At 28.8% G+C, this 17,457-nt stretch overlaps 1 protein-coding gene across 1 annotated transcript in view; it reads left to right on the forward strand.

Moving 5' to 3' along the window:
- The first annotated feature begins 10,946 nt into the window (after positions 1-10,946).
- Positions 10,947-17,457, forward strand: part of LOC129963630 (degenerin del-1-like) — a 60,466-nt gene continuing 53,955 nt past the window's right edge. The window contains exon 1 of the mRNA XM_056078112.1: positions 10,947-11,081. The gene's annotated coding sequence lies outside the window, so the exon portion shown is untranslated. The remainder of the gene's footprint in view (positions 11,082-17,457) is intronic.

Genomic DNA, 17,457 nt, shown 5'->3' on the forward strand with positions numbered 1-17,457 from the left:
ATATAGGATTGACTCACTGAGTGAAAAAACGACAGATAATCTCATCTGTTACAGCTGAACAAAAACAGTTTTCTGGGACATGTGAGAATTGTATTTCTTGAGGTAATAGCGCTTACATTATTTATATCTTAATGTTAATTAATTTGTCCAAATAGGAAAATTATCTAGATTTTCAAGATAGAATTCAGACGCTTTCAAAGGAAATAGAGCAATTAATTTGCAATACTAATATAAGAATGAATTTATGTTTATGTGTCTATCTGCATTGAGACTAATTTGAAAATGTCAAATAAGAATTTTTCCAAATTATCTGTGTCATACATATATACAGCGAATATTTATGAAATCCATCAACTTTTGAAATTAAAACAAAAGGAATCAACATTATACACCATTTAATAAAATGTTCGTTTAATTTTTATCCAATGACTTAAAACTGAAATGAAGCACATTGAAGGAAATAAAAAAGCCAAAAGTTTTTAAAACAAGTGCACGATATTTGCAAAAATATTGGATCAAAAATAAATATCATTCAAGAGGCAAAATTACGTTATTTATAAAACACAATAAACAATATTATAACTCAAGGAAAGTCAACCAACTGACTCTCCGACCCGCCACGAAGGTACACGGATTTAAACCATAAGGCTGAATGACCGGACCGCCGCAACAGCAACACTGGCGAGAACTGTGGTTGAGTCCTAAGGGCCATCACCGGCCAAGGTATAACCCTTCCCGAAGGAAGGACGTTCCATCATCGATGGGAGGAGTCAGATCCCCCTTCTATTTGTGTACTCCAGGGTGGCGAGATCCAACCACCATGCCGGAAGCATCGCATCCTCATTTCGAGGTGCGCCCCGGGGGTTTATAACACAAGGAAAACTATCTTTGCCCATAATTATTTAGAAACATTGAAAACAGCTATCTTCGATACAGAACATTTTTCGTAAGTGATAACATCCACCCTCATTCATTTTTAAAAACATATGAAACGATATATTTTTTAAATTATAATAGTTTTAAAGAATTGCCTTTAGTTACAGAAATCCAAATATAACATTAAAAATTTAAAGAAGATTCGAATTCCTAAATCCGATGCATCTTTGAGTAAAAATAATTTGTCTGTTTTCGTAATGTTTCTTTTAAAAAATTGCTCTTATTTATAGCAATGGAGACGAGGAAACAAAAAATACATTTCACAGAGCGTTAAAGCTCAGGTGTATGAACACAGTAACAAAACAATGAAAAGTGCTGTTGTAAAGTAAATTTAAAAAATATTTTTAAAAATTTATTGAAGTAAACTAAATAATTACACGAAAAAAAACTGACATACAGAAAAACTAATTTTTAAAAAAATTGAAGTAACATAAAAATAGTTATATGCGATAATATGTTCCAAAGTTATCAAAAGAAAACTTCAACATTTCGATTAATTTTAAAGAAAAGGTTTAGTAAAATCTTGAAAATTCATTTTTAGTGAGTACCTGTAATGAAAGCATAACAGCAGGTCAAATTGGGTAGCTCTAAATTCAACGGTCAAGTTTGACATGTTTCAGCGATATTTGTATATTTGTTGCACCACAAAATATACAGGTAAATCTAACTTATAAATATTATAATTTTAAAATCTCAAAATTATAAATGAATTTCGGTAAGCAATAAATTTAAACTTGGTTTTCTTTGTATATAAATGAAATTTTCAGCAATCTGTTCACAAATTTATTTTCAAAACACTGTATATATGTACATAACAAAGGTTCCTTGATTTTGAGACATTTTGTAGGTTAACGGTTTTTAACTCCGAAGTTCTAATAATATTGAAAGAAATTTTTAATTGTAAATAGCGTTTATGAAATTAATTTAAGCATTGTGCTAATAATATTTTCTGTATTTTTGTGTATGGATAAATAATGTTTCTTTTTCTCTTTTCAGAAAGCTAATGCTTGGAGTGAAAGTATATTATAATACTTTTCAAGTTTCAAAATATCGTGAAGTTCCCTCTTATAGCGTAAAGATTTTTCATTTTTTTTTTCTTTTCTTTTTGCATTCAAATTTATTTTAATTATTTTGCATACTTGCATGTTTTTCAATTAAATTTTATTTCTTGTGTAGAAAATCAATAATTAAAATTTCTATTTTTTCTTTTTTTCTTTTTTTTCCTTAAGTTTCTGGAGAAAAAAAAATCCTTTTCAATTTCACATTTTTTTGTGAACATTATACAACTTCCTATTCTTCCCACTAATATTAAATTGTATTTTCCACCAAAATTTATAAATTTAATACTAATTACCATGTTAAAATGTAATAATAATGATAATGAAATAAAAAGAGAACATTTTCCAAATTATTTTATCTGTAATTTTTGAATACAAAGCCAGAATAACACTTGATATGTAAAAATGTTCGTAACAATAGGAAAAAGATAAGCTTATAAAATATTAGATACGAATTAATTTGCGTGCCAATATTAATAGTTTAGAAGGTAGAGTTAAATGATTTTTTTTTCCTTTTTCATGAACAAAGAATCAAAATATTAATAATAATATCATATCATTGAAATAAATTACTTTGTAAATTGAAAACATTTCAAAAACAGAGTGTAGAATTTCTGAAATATTCTTAATACGCTTCAAAGAAACATTTTATTACAGCCGAAGATTTAAGCGCGTATAAATTTGGCAATTTGACTAACACAATAAAATAGTTAACGGTTTAAATTTAATAGAATTATGATTAAGAATTAGTAATTTATTAATATTATACAACACTCTGTGTGAAGTAAGCATTTTTGTTGTTATAAACAAAAAAAAAAGAAAAATTATAAAACATTAAAACCAAACATTGGGAAATATCATTGTATTTTATTCTCTATGCAACATACTAAGAACAAATTTCAATTTACAAAATTACGCACAGCTAGTATCAAGAGTAAATAATTTTGTATACACTATATACAAAATCTTGGAGGATATTTTGAGAATTATTTTAAATGACAAAAAAAAACACATTTAAATAATAACAAGCTTTTCTTATAAATTTAATTGGAAAATCCCGAAGCTATGTTAGGAAGCAAGGGACCAGCCATCTCGGCCCTCGTTCTCCCTCAGAATCTCAATCGAAACTCAACTACTGTATCCAAGAAGTTTTTCTTTTACATTCCGGAAATACCTCAGATTTCTTTACAAAGGCTTGTGGCTTTCATATCTTGAGACAAGAGACGTATCTCCAAGGAGTATCATGCCCGCGGCTCCAGTTCAGTAAACAAAAACTCTTGCAGACGATCCGGTCCGCATAATCGGACAGCAGGACATCATTTCAGTATAGCTGGCGTGGCAGCTTTAATGACGCGACAGATTCCCAACGTAATCTGTTGATAATTTACATTGTTGCTTTTAAATGGAAAACAATGAAATTAGATAGGAGAGTTAAGATAAAAAGGTTTACTTTTTTGGAGAAGGTTTTCTTAAAATCATACTCAAAATTTGAATCCACAGAATTTTTTTTGGATATACAATGCGGACAACTAGTGGAGTAAGATATCAGAAGAGTTCTTCCATAATCACTAGTGAGTAGGAACGAAAAAATTGCGAAAGTGATGTAAATTCGAAAAGCAAGTTATGAAGAAGATTTTAAGAAATGAATTGGGCTAAACTTTCCTTAACACATAATGCCAAATAAATGCTGAACAAATCTTTTTTTTTTTCGAAAAGAACTAAACATTTATGAAGTAAACATTTTTTTAAATTATTTTTGATGTTTTGCATTAGATGGAATTTTGTAATCAAGTTTTCACACATTTTTGGATGTGTTAGAGATTTAAAATTTTATACATTTATATACTTTTAATGGCAATATATTATGCCGATATTCTTAAAACAATCAGTTTTCAAATAATCGATTAACTTCACAGAATTTTATATCCAAACTTGTTGGAGAACCTAGAACGGAATCAGAGACACCGTATTACTTAAGATAGTGAAGTACAAATCAAAAACAGAACATTTATAACAGAAACTTAGAAGAACTGTTAAAACTTTGTTTTGAAAAACTTTTTATGTCTCATATTTTATTTTATAAACCAGCCACTTTCTCTTTTTAATAAAATTATTGATTAAAATGACGCTTTAAAGCATAAATTATAATTATAAATTATAAATAAAAAGGAGTTGCTACTTCTCCCCTAGTGGTAACTTAATAGGCACTTCGATTGCATGCCATTTCAAGATGTTATAATTTTTTTTTTTTTAATAACCAGACATTTTTGTAGACGCTATAAACCATTTACTCTAACCAATACCATATCATATCTGTATTACTAAATGTCATTACTTATTGTCATTACTTATTTGAATTAAATCCTCTTTCTCTTATTTCTTATTTCAAGTGAATTTTTTCTTTCTAGTGGGAAACACTAGTATCAAATATTGGCGGCAATTTAGGATTCTTCATGGGTCTCACTTTGGTTACCTTTTTGGAGATCACAGAATTCATTTGGGATTTCATCAAAACAGCGTGTAACAGAGTGATTCCAAACAACAAAATTGCAAAACATCCGAGAAAGTAAGTATGTTTTGCTTATAGTTTTCCGATTCTATTTTGATGCCAGTTATTTTACAATCTTTAGTCTTATCAGAGTTCACACCACATAAGGATGCTGTTTTTGCTGATATATCACAAAACTTGGCTATATACGTTTTACAAAATACTTTTAAGTATAATATTTATACAAAACAAAATTTTAAGTTGGCATTTGTTGGGAAATGTCATATAATAGGATTTAATGGTTTGCTTTAAAGATTTATAAATATTTAGACAAAATTTGGGATATTTTATTTGTGAAGTTCTGGTGCTTTGTAAAAAATGATTTAAATGAGCCGTCTGTGATTATCCAAATGTTATGTGTCACTAATGTATTATGCATCACTATTAAAAACTTTTTGCAGAGGGCACAATGATTTCAATTATCGAAATAAAGATGTGTGGACCTGTGATGGATTTAAATATACTTTGCATATTCAGACAGAATCGCAGTGCTATACATTTTTACATAGAATAATAGGATGCTAGTTATTTTAGACAGATAATTTTAAATAGGAAGAAAAGGAAAATTAGAGGGGTTGACATTTTGCTTTTAGTTTGAATTAATATTTATGCGGTTTTGGCCTGAAGAGGTCGGACACCACAAATAGGAAAGTTGGATCCAATTAATTAAGCATAGTAACATTGAATAAATTGCGGTTGAACATGAAAAGAGAAGTTATACTAGACGCATGTTAAGACTACTTTAGAGGGAGAAACCATATAGTTGAATATGGAGAAGAAGTTATTCTACAGGTAGAAGAAGTTATTCTGTAGAGGCATGGATTATTTAGTTGTTGCAAGAAAATTAAACATTTTATTGTCCTGGTAGTGTATATTATGTGCCTTTCGTCTAAGAAACTGGCTATTCAGTTTTACTTTTCAATGTATGTTTCAACTTTATCATTGTATTATTAACTAGCCGCCTTTGGCGACCAGCCGCTTCACCAATTTTAATGCTCGTTAAAATTATAATAATTAAATATTTTATGTAACTCCTATATTAATAGCTTCTTCATCAAAATATTTTAAAGCTACAAATTTTGATAATCATATAATTCATTCATAATATTATAAAGGCCTTCAACCATAACGTAATATGTATCTCTCTAATTTTCTTTTAGCTCCCGTAGAATTTATGCTTTAAATTAAAGTGGAAATGGTTAAATTGCAATTATAATAAGGAAATTTTTTACTGAAACGAAGCATTTTTTTTAAATGAGTACTGAAAACACAGTCGCTGAGTATTTAAACTAAAACTTATGGGCAATAAAGAATGTCTTTCTTAATTTATGTAATATCTCAAGAAGTTTTCAACAAAATTTTCTCAGATTCATCATGAACAAATCAATTAATTAACAATGTTTAGTTTTAAATGCATGAAACACTAAGAAAATAAGCAGAATCGTTTAAAATAATCGATCGAAAACAGGTTAAGCCTTCAAAACCGTTGTCAACAATCAGATCACAATGCGCATGCGTGAATTTTCAACGCCAATTACGGTAACGCAAATGCGTGAATTTTTCTACGCCAGTTGGGGTAACGCAATGCAGATTAGACATTTTTTATTTCCTTTATTCTGTTTTATTTTAATTCAAAAGTACTTCAGAATGAATCTGAAAGATTGATTCATTAACAATGTTTAATTTTAAATGCATCAAACATTAAGAAAATAAACAGAATCGTTTGAAATAATCGGCCAAAAAATGTTAAGTCTAGCCTCATTACTGTTGGGAAAAAAATTGAAGCCTTACTCATTTGGCGGTAGGGAAAATGAAAAGAGTTTTTGGCGGGAAAATAGTTTTTAATTAATAGTTAAAATTCTAATTAAAAATTGAAAAAAAAGGAACCCCAGGTGCACATTCCCCACCTCCAAGGTATATATGCACCAAATTTGGTAGCTGTAGGTCAAACGGTCTGGCCTGTAGAACGCCAACACACACACACACACACACATTGAGCTTTATATAAGTATAGAGTTATTTTAGATTTTTTAAAATGTTTTTCAAATTCTGAGAAAACGGAAATATTGAGTTCCGTTGAAATCTGAAATTTAAATATTTTGACGATTGTAATATTTTCTATATACACCATTTGCAAGAAAGTAAAATTTATTAATAATACCATGCATGATAATCTTTGAATTAAGAGGCACGAAACTTATACACGATTACTTTCAGAATACAACGATTTAATCATAAAGAAAGGATTTTTTAAAATTTTTATTTTTATCTTTTAATTAAAATTAATCAAAATTTTAAAGTTTTCTTTCACTAACGGAAAAGCCTATCGTTACACAAAACCCATCTGTACATCACTTCAATATTCAGAAAAATAAGCTTTGGTGTGAAATGAATTTTATTTCCATATAATTTTATTTCTCTAATTTTAATACATTTCTAAAAATATTTGTGCATATATATTATAATAATTTTTTCATTGTTTTTGCTGGATTCACACTCAAATGCATTATAACGATATTACATTTCTCCATTTGTGTATGCACGTTTTGCTGCTATATAATTAATAACAAATGTTAAACCTAAACTAACAATTGACAAAATCGTAGACAGTAACATGTTACGATGCTTTGGGTTAAAGGTTCAAATTTTCTCTACTTTTTTTAAACAAAATTTATAAAAATTAGAGAAAAAGCTGTAATAGAAATAAAACTGTCGCCATTGTAATATTTATTTGAAAAGCTGTATTTCTTAAATAAAGGATATATTATTTCACAAAATGGAAAATTTTGGAATGGATATTGTGGAATCTAATAATCGGCGTATACGGATATAAGAAAATTTGTTATGGATTTTGAGTTTCTTAATTTTTTAGATTCTTTATAATAAGGTATGCATTGCATTTAAAGTTATTTACAATCCTTCAGAAGTATACTCGGGTTATAGGTTTAGAATGGTCAATTATTCAGTATCATAATTCAGCTTTAGGACATATTTAAAGAAAATTACTATGAAATAAGCTATAATTTTATGAAATATTTAAACTTTATGTTACATTTCAGTTGCCATGTATTTAATAAGATTAGATATTAAAATGACTTAAATGCCAAAATATGATTGCATACATTAATAATTCACATAATTCTATTCCTTAAACAAGTATAGTATGTGCGTGCATGTATGTATATATGTGTGGTGGCGTTTTGCCGGGAAAGCCATTTGACCTATAGCTTTAAATATACATTTTAAAGCATTTTTTTTTTCATTTTAAGTAGAATTCTAATTAATTGGAAATTAAACAAGATTTTGAATTTTTCGCAATGATATCATTATAAAATTTTAGAAAATATTTTTTATAAAACCAATTTAGTTAGAATTTGTTACAAAATTTTGAAATTTAAAAAAATATTTTTTGCATAATTTTAATGATACTTCTCATTGTTGCATTTAAATTCAAATAATTTTCATTGTTAATAAAATGTTTAATGACGTGACTTTATTCAAAGTTTTAGGCAAAGGCAGAAAGATTCTTTTAATTTTCTCCATAGTTAGCAGAAGAATCAGTCCATGCTAGAAGAATTAGAAAACGAAATTACATTATCGTAAATGATAATAAATAGCTCGAAATTCAATCACCTGAAAAAAAATCATTTTTAATGTTATTATGAAGCCATTGGTTATAACTCATTAAAATTGCTTAATTAATTAAAATTGTTTAACGTCAAATTTATGTATTAGCGATTTAGAAGAAATCAAATGTAACCAAAATTTTCAGTAAAGAAGCTGGTTAGTAATCAAAATTGATTAATTTTGCATATTCAGAACATACGTTTGATGTTTTGTGATTTCTTTTGAAAGAAAGAATATAACTTCGCGAATTCACTTTCAAAACATTTACAATTAAACTAACTATGCTTGAAAATCAGCCGATTTTAAGGAATATTGCTTGTGTTTATTATTAATTAAATCTCTTATACATAACTGGATAGTCATGATTCCTTCAATGAAATATTTTAATGCATCAAATTTTGGCAGAAATTAGAGTCAAGTTATTTTAACAGCCTTAAATATGTTCTATTTATTGTGTAAATGAACCATTCTGATGAAAATATGTTCCATATTATCAGAATGACATAAATATTTAAATCCCTGGGTAATCTCTTTTAAATCGCACGACGTCTATTATGCTAATGTAATTTCACTTTTTAATCCCTCTTTGTAAACTGTACGCTATAATTGGCAGAAACTTTTTCCCTTGTCCTTCAAGAAATGCCTGATTCAGTATCTAAGAATATGCAATTGAAATGGTTCGAATTTCATTGAAAACTGAAATTACTTACTGAACATTTTCAAATAAATTTTTTTTGGTTACTTAATTTTTTTTTGGAGTATCAGCTAAATTAGAATCATTAAAAAGAAAATTTCTTAAATTTTAAAATGGCCTAAAAATAAATTTATTGTAATAATATTTTATGTTTTATCTCTGAAAAATTCTAAAATATTACATAGTTTTCAATAAATCAAAATTTTAAAAAACAGCTCCAGTGCGTTATATGTTAATGTTTTACCAAGATATATCAAATTTAATATCTCTAGGTAAAACATTTTGTCTGAAAAAAGCAAATAAACCAATATTCTCTTTTATCCTTACTAAATATAGCAATTCTTTAAAATGTTTTTATAATATATCATTTTTATCTTTATTTTCAGAAAGCAACAAGATATAAATGACAATCAGCATTCAGCAGAAACTGCAGGACCTTCAAAACGAAACTAAAATCACTAAATTGAAACTTTATGTATGAAATGGCAACATATGCAGCTAATGAATTTCATTATTTTGAAATTATTTCATAAAACTGTCATTTTTTTAAATAGATGAATAAAACATTTTTATTCGCCTGTTGTAATCCTTTTTCTGGTTCCATCCTGTCACCGAAAAAACAAACAAATGCGTCAGGAATGCAGACTATTGCTTTTTTATATCAATATAAAAAAGCAATAGCAATTTTTCACAATATCCTTCCATTACATTGTTTCACGAACTGTGTTTTATTTAAATGATCAGAACTATGTATGAGAAATATATGTTGTATCTGTATCCTAAAATTTCTGGAAAAATTGTCTTGAGATTTCAAAAAAATAGCCATTACATATAGCCTTAAACTACATTGGTTTATGTAAGTCACTGTATGTTGAATTCTAATTAACAAAAGATGAAAATCATATTTAATTTTAATGCATTGCTTTAGTTAGAAAGGTGTTTATTTAAAGTAAAAATTGCAATTATTTTTACACTGTTTATGTATTTATCTGATTAATTGTACTAATAATTAGAAATTTATAAATTCATTTTTTTTTCCTTTTTATCAGAAATTTAAAAATGAAAATCACAATCTCATAGAACTTTATGATATTCTAAAAACTTAATTCTGAAAAGAATTTCAGTTTAAACTATTCCTACGGCATTATTTCCATTTGATTCAAACAAATGTCACTAACTACATGGGGAAAATTTAATGTAAACATTTTTTTAAATGCTCTTTTATTAATGTACTTAAAAGTAGGCATTTTCTATTTTAAATACCTTTCTGACATCAATTTATAATTTGTGGGGATCTACGGATTCGAACCTCGGATTCAAATTTCGGATTTGAATCTCGGTGGTTCCCCACCTTCATTCCAATTGTAACTTTTTCTTTTGGATATACGCATATATTACCTGTGATCGCGAATTTGTATCTGTGTCTGTTTAAGAACCAATATTGGTAATAATTTCAGTATCAATTTCTCATGCCGACACGAAATGAGAGTATTTGTTTTAGTTTTAAAATAATTCGCCTTATCCATCATCTATTTACCACAAATTCATAACTAATATAGAAGCTTTAATTATTTTTTCCCAAATTAAGTGGCGTCACTCATAAGGAATCAAAATTGAATTAAATCAATTAACTAATAACTAAGTAATGAAAATACTAACATTGCGCATTTTAATCAAAAATTCAGTAATGTACGAAATTTTAAAACTCTAGAACAAAACGAAAAGATCGAAAAGAAATAAAAAATGCTACTTGAGCAAATATGAAGCAAATCAAATTAAATAAAAGTAGTGTAATGCAAAATGAAGCATTACTTCATGAGTATAATGAATCTGCTTCCTGAATCTTTATCATACTTGGAAATTTTTAATAGATAATATTCAACGGCAATTTGAATCCTTACATTATTATATCACACATTTATCGAACTATGTGTCCATTTATTTGCGTTAGGTTCATGCGGTGACCATAGGAACTCAAAATTATTTGTTTTCACGGTCACCGCGTTTAGATGCGTGATCTAACCCAACTGTCGATAAATAGTTTAAATCTGTCGAGTTGACGCGCTGACCCACATTTTGTAAATTGGATGTGAAAGGAGAAAAAGTAAAATAGTTTTCTCGTACTTTGTTACAAACTGGCTGCTACCATCAAGTGCGAAATAATAAGCTTTAAGATTATTGATAGTAATCCTGAAGTTACTTCAAAATGGAAAAGGAAGTAAGTCATTTTTATACTTTAATACAGTAAGTAATTTAAACATGCAAAGTGTCGGTTTCAACTGCAATGTATAAAAAAATATTTAATAATCTTTTGTTAAACCTGGGGGTTTTTTTATAGCCAACCTTTACATCGAAATTTTTTTAATTTTTTTTTCTCCTAAAGAATTCTTGATATTTTTATGTGTGACAAAACGATGTTCATGAAAGTACAAACAGAATAGGAGTAAATCTATGCCAGGAACAATTTTCTCCACAATATCAATTCTAAATCATACATTTATTTTCCAATAAAAATTGAGTAATAGTCATCTTTAAGACGCTCTATAATTTGAAGACTTCTTTCAGTTCCAAAATGCTGAAATGTCCTTTTAATTTTAAAGATCGTTTTTTAGTAATTTTCATCACAAATTTTTAAACTTACAGGCAGAGTTTTGATAAAATATCTAATTAATGTATCTCATTTGAACCTAGGAAATTTATAGATATGAAAGATAACAAAGATTCTTTTAATCAGGGTTTAATAGTAATTTTTGTACATCTTTTAAGTGAATTTCTTATTCTTACGGATAAAAAACATAAAATAATAATGTTGATGATATTTAACGAAGAATAGTAACAGCATCTCATTAAATATCTCGAGAAATCTTTTTTCGAAAACAAGACTTCATAAAAATTCCTCTTTATTTATTGCCATTATATAAATCTGGATTGAATCTGTTACTTATTCAATTTTAACGAAAGGTTGCAATAAAAAAAAATTTGAACCCCACCAGGAGCATCTTTCTGTTGTTAGCGATCTGTTATTAGTTACCATTAGATACTTGTTTATTTCGATGATTCCCTGGTTTACTTGGCGACTTCCAGATTATGCCAATATCGCACGTTTCACTTCCATAAGATGCCGAGACGGCTGCATTTCCTAGTTTTACTTGCGAATATTCTGATTACATTAAAATCTCCAACTGGTTTATTTGGCCATTTTAAAATTACTCCATCATAGATAAGAGAGGGTTGCTAGATGGTTTCATTCTCCATTTTACTTGGAGATTTTCGGCTCTACTATTCACAAGATGCAAGATGATCAACGACTTCGGTTGGCGACGGTTTGCGATTTCTGGTGATGTATCGCGGGAGCTGTAGGAATAAACAAATTCGGCAAAGACAGACAAAAACATAACACAGTAAACATATTTATATAGCATAGCATATACATATATAGTAGACATATGCTATATTTATTTATATAAAAACATATTTATTTATATAGTAGATTTAAAACAAGCCTTGGTGTTCTCCAGAGTTTGTCGCCAATGTGGTAACCTAAGGAAAGCAAGTTGAATAATTTTTCTAGTAACCCTAATACTGATTAGTTTACAAATTTTTTTTCGCTTGTTGAGTTGTACATATACTACAGCTATTTTGTAAGAAATGAAAATTAAAAATAATCGACAAATAAACATCCATTAAATGGAATTTATTTAAATTACGTTTTATATTTTTTAAAGTATTTTAGTTATAGTTATAAAGTTATTTTATAAAGTATTATTACTGCTAATAAAACATTCAATGTTATTTTTGAAGCGAACTATGAACAGATAATATTTAACCTTTTGCAATTCTTACCAGTTTATTTTATTCTAATTAAAATCATCTGTTTACAAATTACATCAGAACTGAAACTCAAAACATCTGCTTGAGCTTTTTGAAATGTTTGTCTTTATTTCGCAGTTTTTCAGTTTAACATTCTAATAAAATTCTGTGCGAATTGTTGTTTTTTTCGTGGATTTTCCATGATTATTCGATAAAGCTGTGAGTGTTCAATTATCCGATGTCAGATGATTAAGACAATCAGAAATATTGAGGGATATTGTATTTGTGAATTCGATGTCTACATTTCGTAATATATACGGCGCCGACAGAACGACGTTTGCTTCACTGAAAAGTTCTGCTATTTTTTTTTTTTATTTTTTTTTTTTTTTTACGGAAATCGTTCTCTTCTCAAATGAAGAAATAGTTGAACCGAGTAAGTGTATTCATTCCTTCAAATTTCTTAAGAAAACCATCAATCTCTAGTATCGAAGCTATTAGGATGCTTTCATTTTTCCTTGTGCTGTTCTTATTATTATGTATAACTGTTTCACAGCATGGTTTTCATAGTCAGCCATCTTGATTGACGATTTTTTAGTGTTGGCATCCTTGGCGAAACAAGGGGCACACTCAACTAGGATTTTACCGAAGTCTTTATATAAATAACAAAATAAGAAAATTTCACTACTTCTAAAGTCTATATTAATTTTCCCAATAAATATTTGACAGATTCCTTTGATCAAGCTAGACGCAAATTTGAGGGGGAATGCACTTTTCTCGACTCATTGAAATATTTCAACTGCGCATTAGATAAAGATTGAAAAGGTTATAGAATTGTAGTTCCATAAACAGTAATATTTAAATAATCAGACATTTTGTCACACCGTCTTTCTATAAAAGCGAGTAGGGACGTTAAAAGCAAAACAAGTCACTATATATCTACGTCGGTGGTCTTGGAGCGACAAAGCAGTAAGCCTACCGCTCGTATCTTGAATTATGTGCCTTGTAATATTTATTATAAATATTAGATGTGCTCATCTAAACAAGCTGTTTCCCTGCTAACAATATCTCAGATGTGTTTGTAGCAAGAAATCTCCAGGCAGTGTGCTTAAGAAATAAAAACTAATTGTGGTACACTTTAAATGCAAATATACAATGGTATTAAGTTTAGTTTCTTTGCAGTGAGATTTTCTCCACCCATAATATTCAGGGATATTCAAATCAAAATTAATTACTAAAATAGTTTCGAAACTAATTACTAAAAAAGTTTAAATATTTTTAAACAAATAATAATCCATTAACAAAAAGAAATTAAGCTTGGAACAAAAGAAAAGCTGAACTTCATAAAGTAGTTAATTCTGCGAAACACAAATATCGAGAAATTAAATCAATAACAAAATGAATAAATTTGTACAAAAATGCTTGAAATACTAAAAATATTGTAGAATTTTACATAAAAGAAAATTAATTGATCTCAAAGAATGATACAATTCAATTCTGAAAACGATAATAAAATGCAATGTCAAGAAGAAAAAAAACTGAAAGGAAAATATTAGCAGACCTCAACTCGTTGATCTTTGCTACAATTGTTTCAATCCAGCATTAAAAGATTGTAGATAAAATGTACAGTTTACAATCTCAATACTACAGGAACATTCAAATGAAAACTAATTATTAAAATCGAATTGAATCAAATAGTGATCTGCTAACAGAAAAAAAAATTACTATCAAACAGAAAATAAAAAGTGCTGAATATAAAGAAAGAAAGGAATAATTCAGTGCTAGTCATATGAACGTTCATAAACACTTCCGGGTATGCTTGCATTCGTTATTCACATAAATGAAAGAAACCAGACACCAAAATAAAAATTAGCATTTTTACCCAAGCATACCCAAAGGAGCGTTATGAACATCTATAGATAACTCTTGTATAAAGAAATAATTTTTCATATTTTGTGTGATAAGCATATGCGTTGCTACTAAAATACATTAATTACGTTTCTTAAATGAACATCTCTAAGAATCTGGTAATCCGTCAGTTCTTTGATCTGATATCTGCAGAATGGTTGAAAGACTTCTTACTTTATATGCATGTACTTTTATACGATTACGTACAGGAAATTTACCGCATTTTGCAAATTAGCCAAAATTAATATGTACTTTTACATTCTTATATCTTATTATTTATGCGCTTTTTTACAAGACACTAATTTCGATAAATTTTGTAAATCAATCCTTATTCTGCAAAGGTTGTAAATAAATGAAAAAAAATGATACATTGCCTTTAGAAAGACTTTAATCCAAAATGCTTTACCCTCTCTAGGGCCTTGGGAAGTACGTTTGCCACCATTCATCAATCTCTGAGCATGAAATCATGAAGGTTGACATAAGTTCTGACAAATCTTTGAATGAGATAAAAACGTAGATGCTTCAGTTCCTTATCTCATACAAAATGTCGTATCCTGATTTGTTACTTAGTTACTAATTAACCAAATTAATTAATAAATAAAATTAATCTAATAAACTAAATGAGTCATTTTCCTTAAACCTATCTCAATTCTTGAAATATTTTAATATATCATGATTAGAAAAAAAAATGGCCTTTTAAAGGGTTAAATTTGTTTTGCTTCAAAATAGAATACAAATTAATCTCGCTAATGAAATGTTTTCTTTAAAAATAAATATTTCGCTTGCAAATATAAAAACCTGTTCGGAATTATGGAAACTTTTGACAATAATGCGAATTTAACAAAAATGAAATTTTATATTGTAGCTTAATATTCACAAAATAATTTAAGACATACATAGTGTTTAAAGATACACTTTTTCGTATAAACAAACTTTTATTATAATACATTTTGATATGGACTGAAACTTCAAAAATACTATTCTACGAGAACGTTGAATTGAAACGTTTCCTCATTTTCTTATTTTCAGTAATTTCCATTTAAAAATTAGATTGATTTAATATCGGTCATTTAACAACTAATAGATTCAAACAACTAATTAGATTCAAAAGATGTAACAGATAGATCATACATTTATCATTAGATGGCGCTACCAGTTCTCCCTACAAAGACGTAAACACATTAACCACCTTTTAGAACTATCGGGAATGGTTTCCTTAACATTTTCTCGCATACTCTCTAATAAAGATTTTATTTCATTGAATACTTTGCATGGCATTGGCAGGCAATAGTTAAGAAATATTAACTTTTAGCGTGAATATTGCATTTTTGCTGAATCTATGGAATGATCCTTTAGTATAAGAAACTCGAATTTGTGTTTTATACTCATTTTTGCTAATCTATTAAAGCAAAAATTTGGCACCAAACTACATTGATAGTATTACGAAGTGATAAAAACGTATCCCTGACATGCCGACCTTGGCGACTTGGCGAGAAATTTGGCAACCTTGGAGACAAATGTTGGCGACCTTGGCGACGAAAGGAATTTTCTAGAAAACTCCAGATGGTCCCAACATTATATCACCGAGACCAGTTTTTCCTTGAAATTTGGAGAAAGTTCTAGGACTTTCCCAAGATTACGCCACTTCCTCTCCATCGTCGCATTTAAAAAAGCCTAATTACCAAAGTCCATTACTATTTGCACCTGTTACCAAAGTCCTGAATTTTCAAGTTTCGCAAATTCCATTGTATAAAAGGAATTTTCAACGATGTGTCCTAAGGTTCCAATACTTTATGACTCCAATAAAGGTCCTCCTTTCCCATGATACGGTGATATGCTGATTTATCTATGAATTTTTTCATCGAACTGAATGAAACCATATTCAAAGGGAAATTAGAGGATGAGACAGCAAGCAAACTGCTGAACTAGCGATTAAATGCGCTGCGTTATTGCGATTGATTGACGGTATTTGTAGAAGAAAATTTTGTAACAATAGTGGCAAAATCTCACAACAAACTGGATACATCTTAATCATTGTATTTTTGACTTATCATGTTTACATGTTTCTGAAAATACAAATCGTCAGACTGGCAACCACTATTTGGATTTGGCTCAAAATTTGATGGGTGTCTGAACTATGGATGTTATATCTATGTTCAGAATTTTGTCTATCTAGCTCCCTGCGTTTTGTAATTATCGTGTTAACTCATAATCTAACAGATAGTCTTTCTCTGAACGGAATTGACACAAAATTTGATAGATATCTACAGATTTGATGTAGATATCGTAAACAAAATTTCATCCATCAAAATTTCATTTCATCTTATAATCACAGACAGATAGACGGACATTTTCCCAAAAAAGTGTTTTTCGAGCTCAGGAAGGTCTGAAACGCGGATATTCGTCAAAATCGAATGATGATGATGTGTCACCACTGAAAGGGGGGTGCAGTAGCTTCTGAGGGTAAAGACCCCTGAGCACCCGAGGGCAGAAGTCTGACTTCTAGCTCATATGAAACTGAATGAAACACACACACATTCGCTTGCACAACCCCTTTTTACAGGTGGGCACATTCACACGCTTCACAGATGAAGAACAACCATGCCCGAACCGGGATTCAAACCCGGGACGCCCAGATCACGGGGAAGATGCTCTACCCCTAGGCCAGGACGCCGGTGTCAAAATCGAATTTTTTGACGAATACAATACTTCCTCTGTACTACGTACATGAGAAAGTAAAAAGAGAAAAACAGAGTTAGAGACAGGGTCATGTAACAAGCCATACTAAGCATTTCTGCAACTATAAATTAAATTTAACAAAATTAAATTATGTTTGATCTCGGTAAATTAATTTGGGGCAAATTAGTTTTACCTAATTT

The sequence above is a fragment of the Argiope bruennichi genome, chromosome 3 (assembly GCF_947563725.1).
Source record: "Argiope bruennichi chromosome 3, qqArgBrue1.1, whole genome shotgun sequence".
NCBI classification, from domain to species: domain Eukaryota; kingdom Metazoa; phylum Arthropoda; class Arachnida; order Araneae; family Araneidae; genus Argiope; species Argiope bruennichi.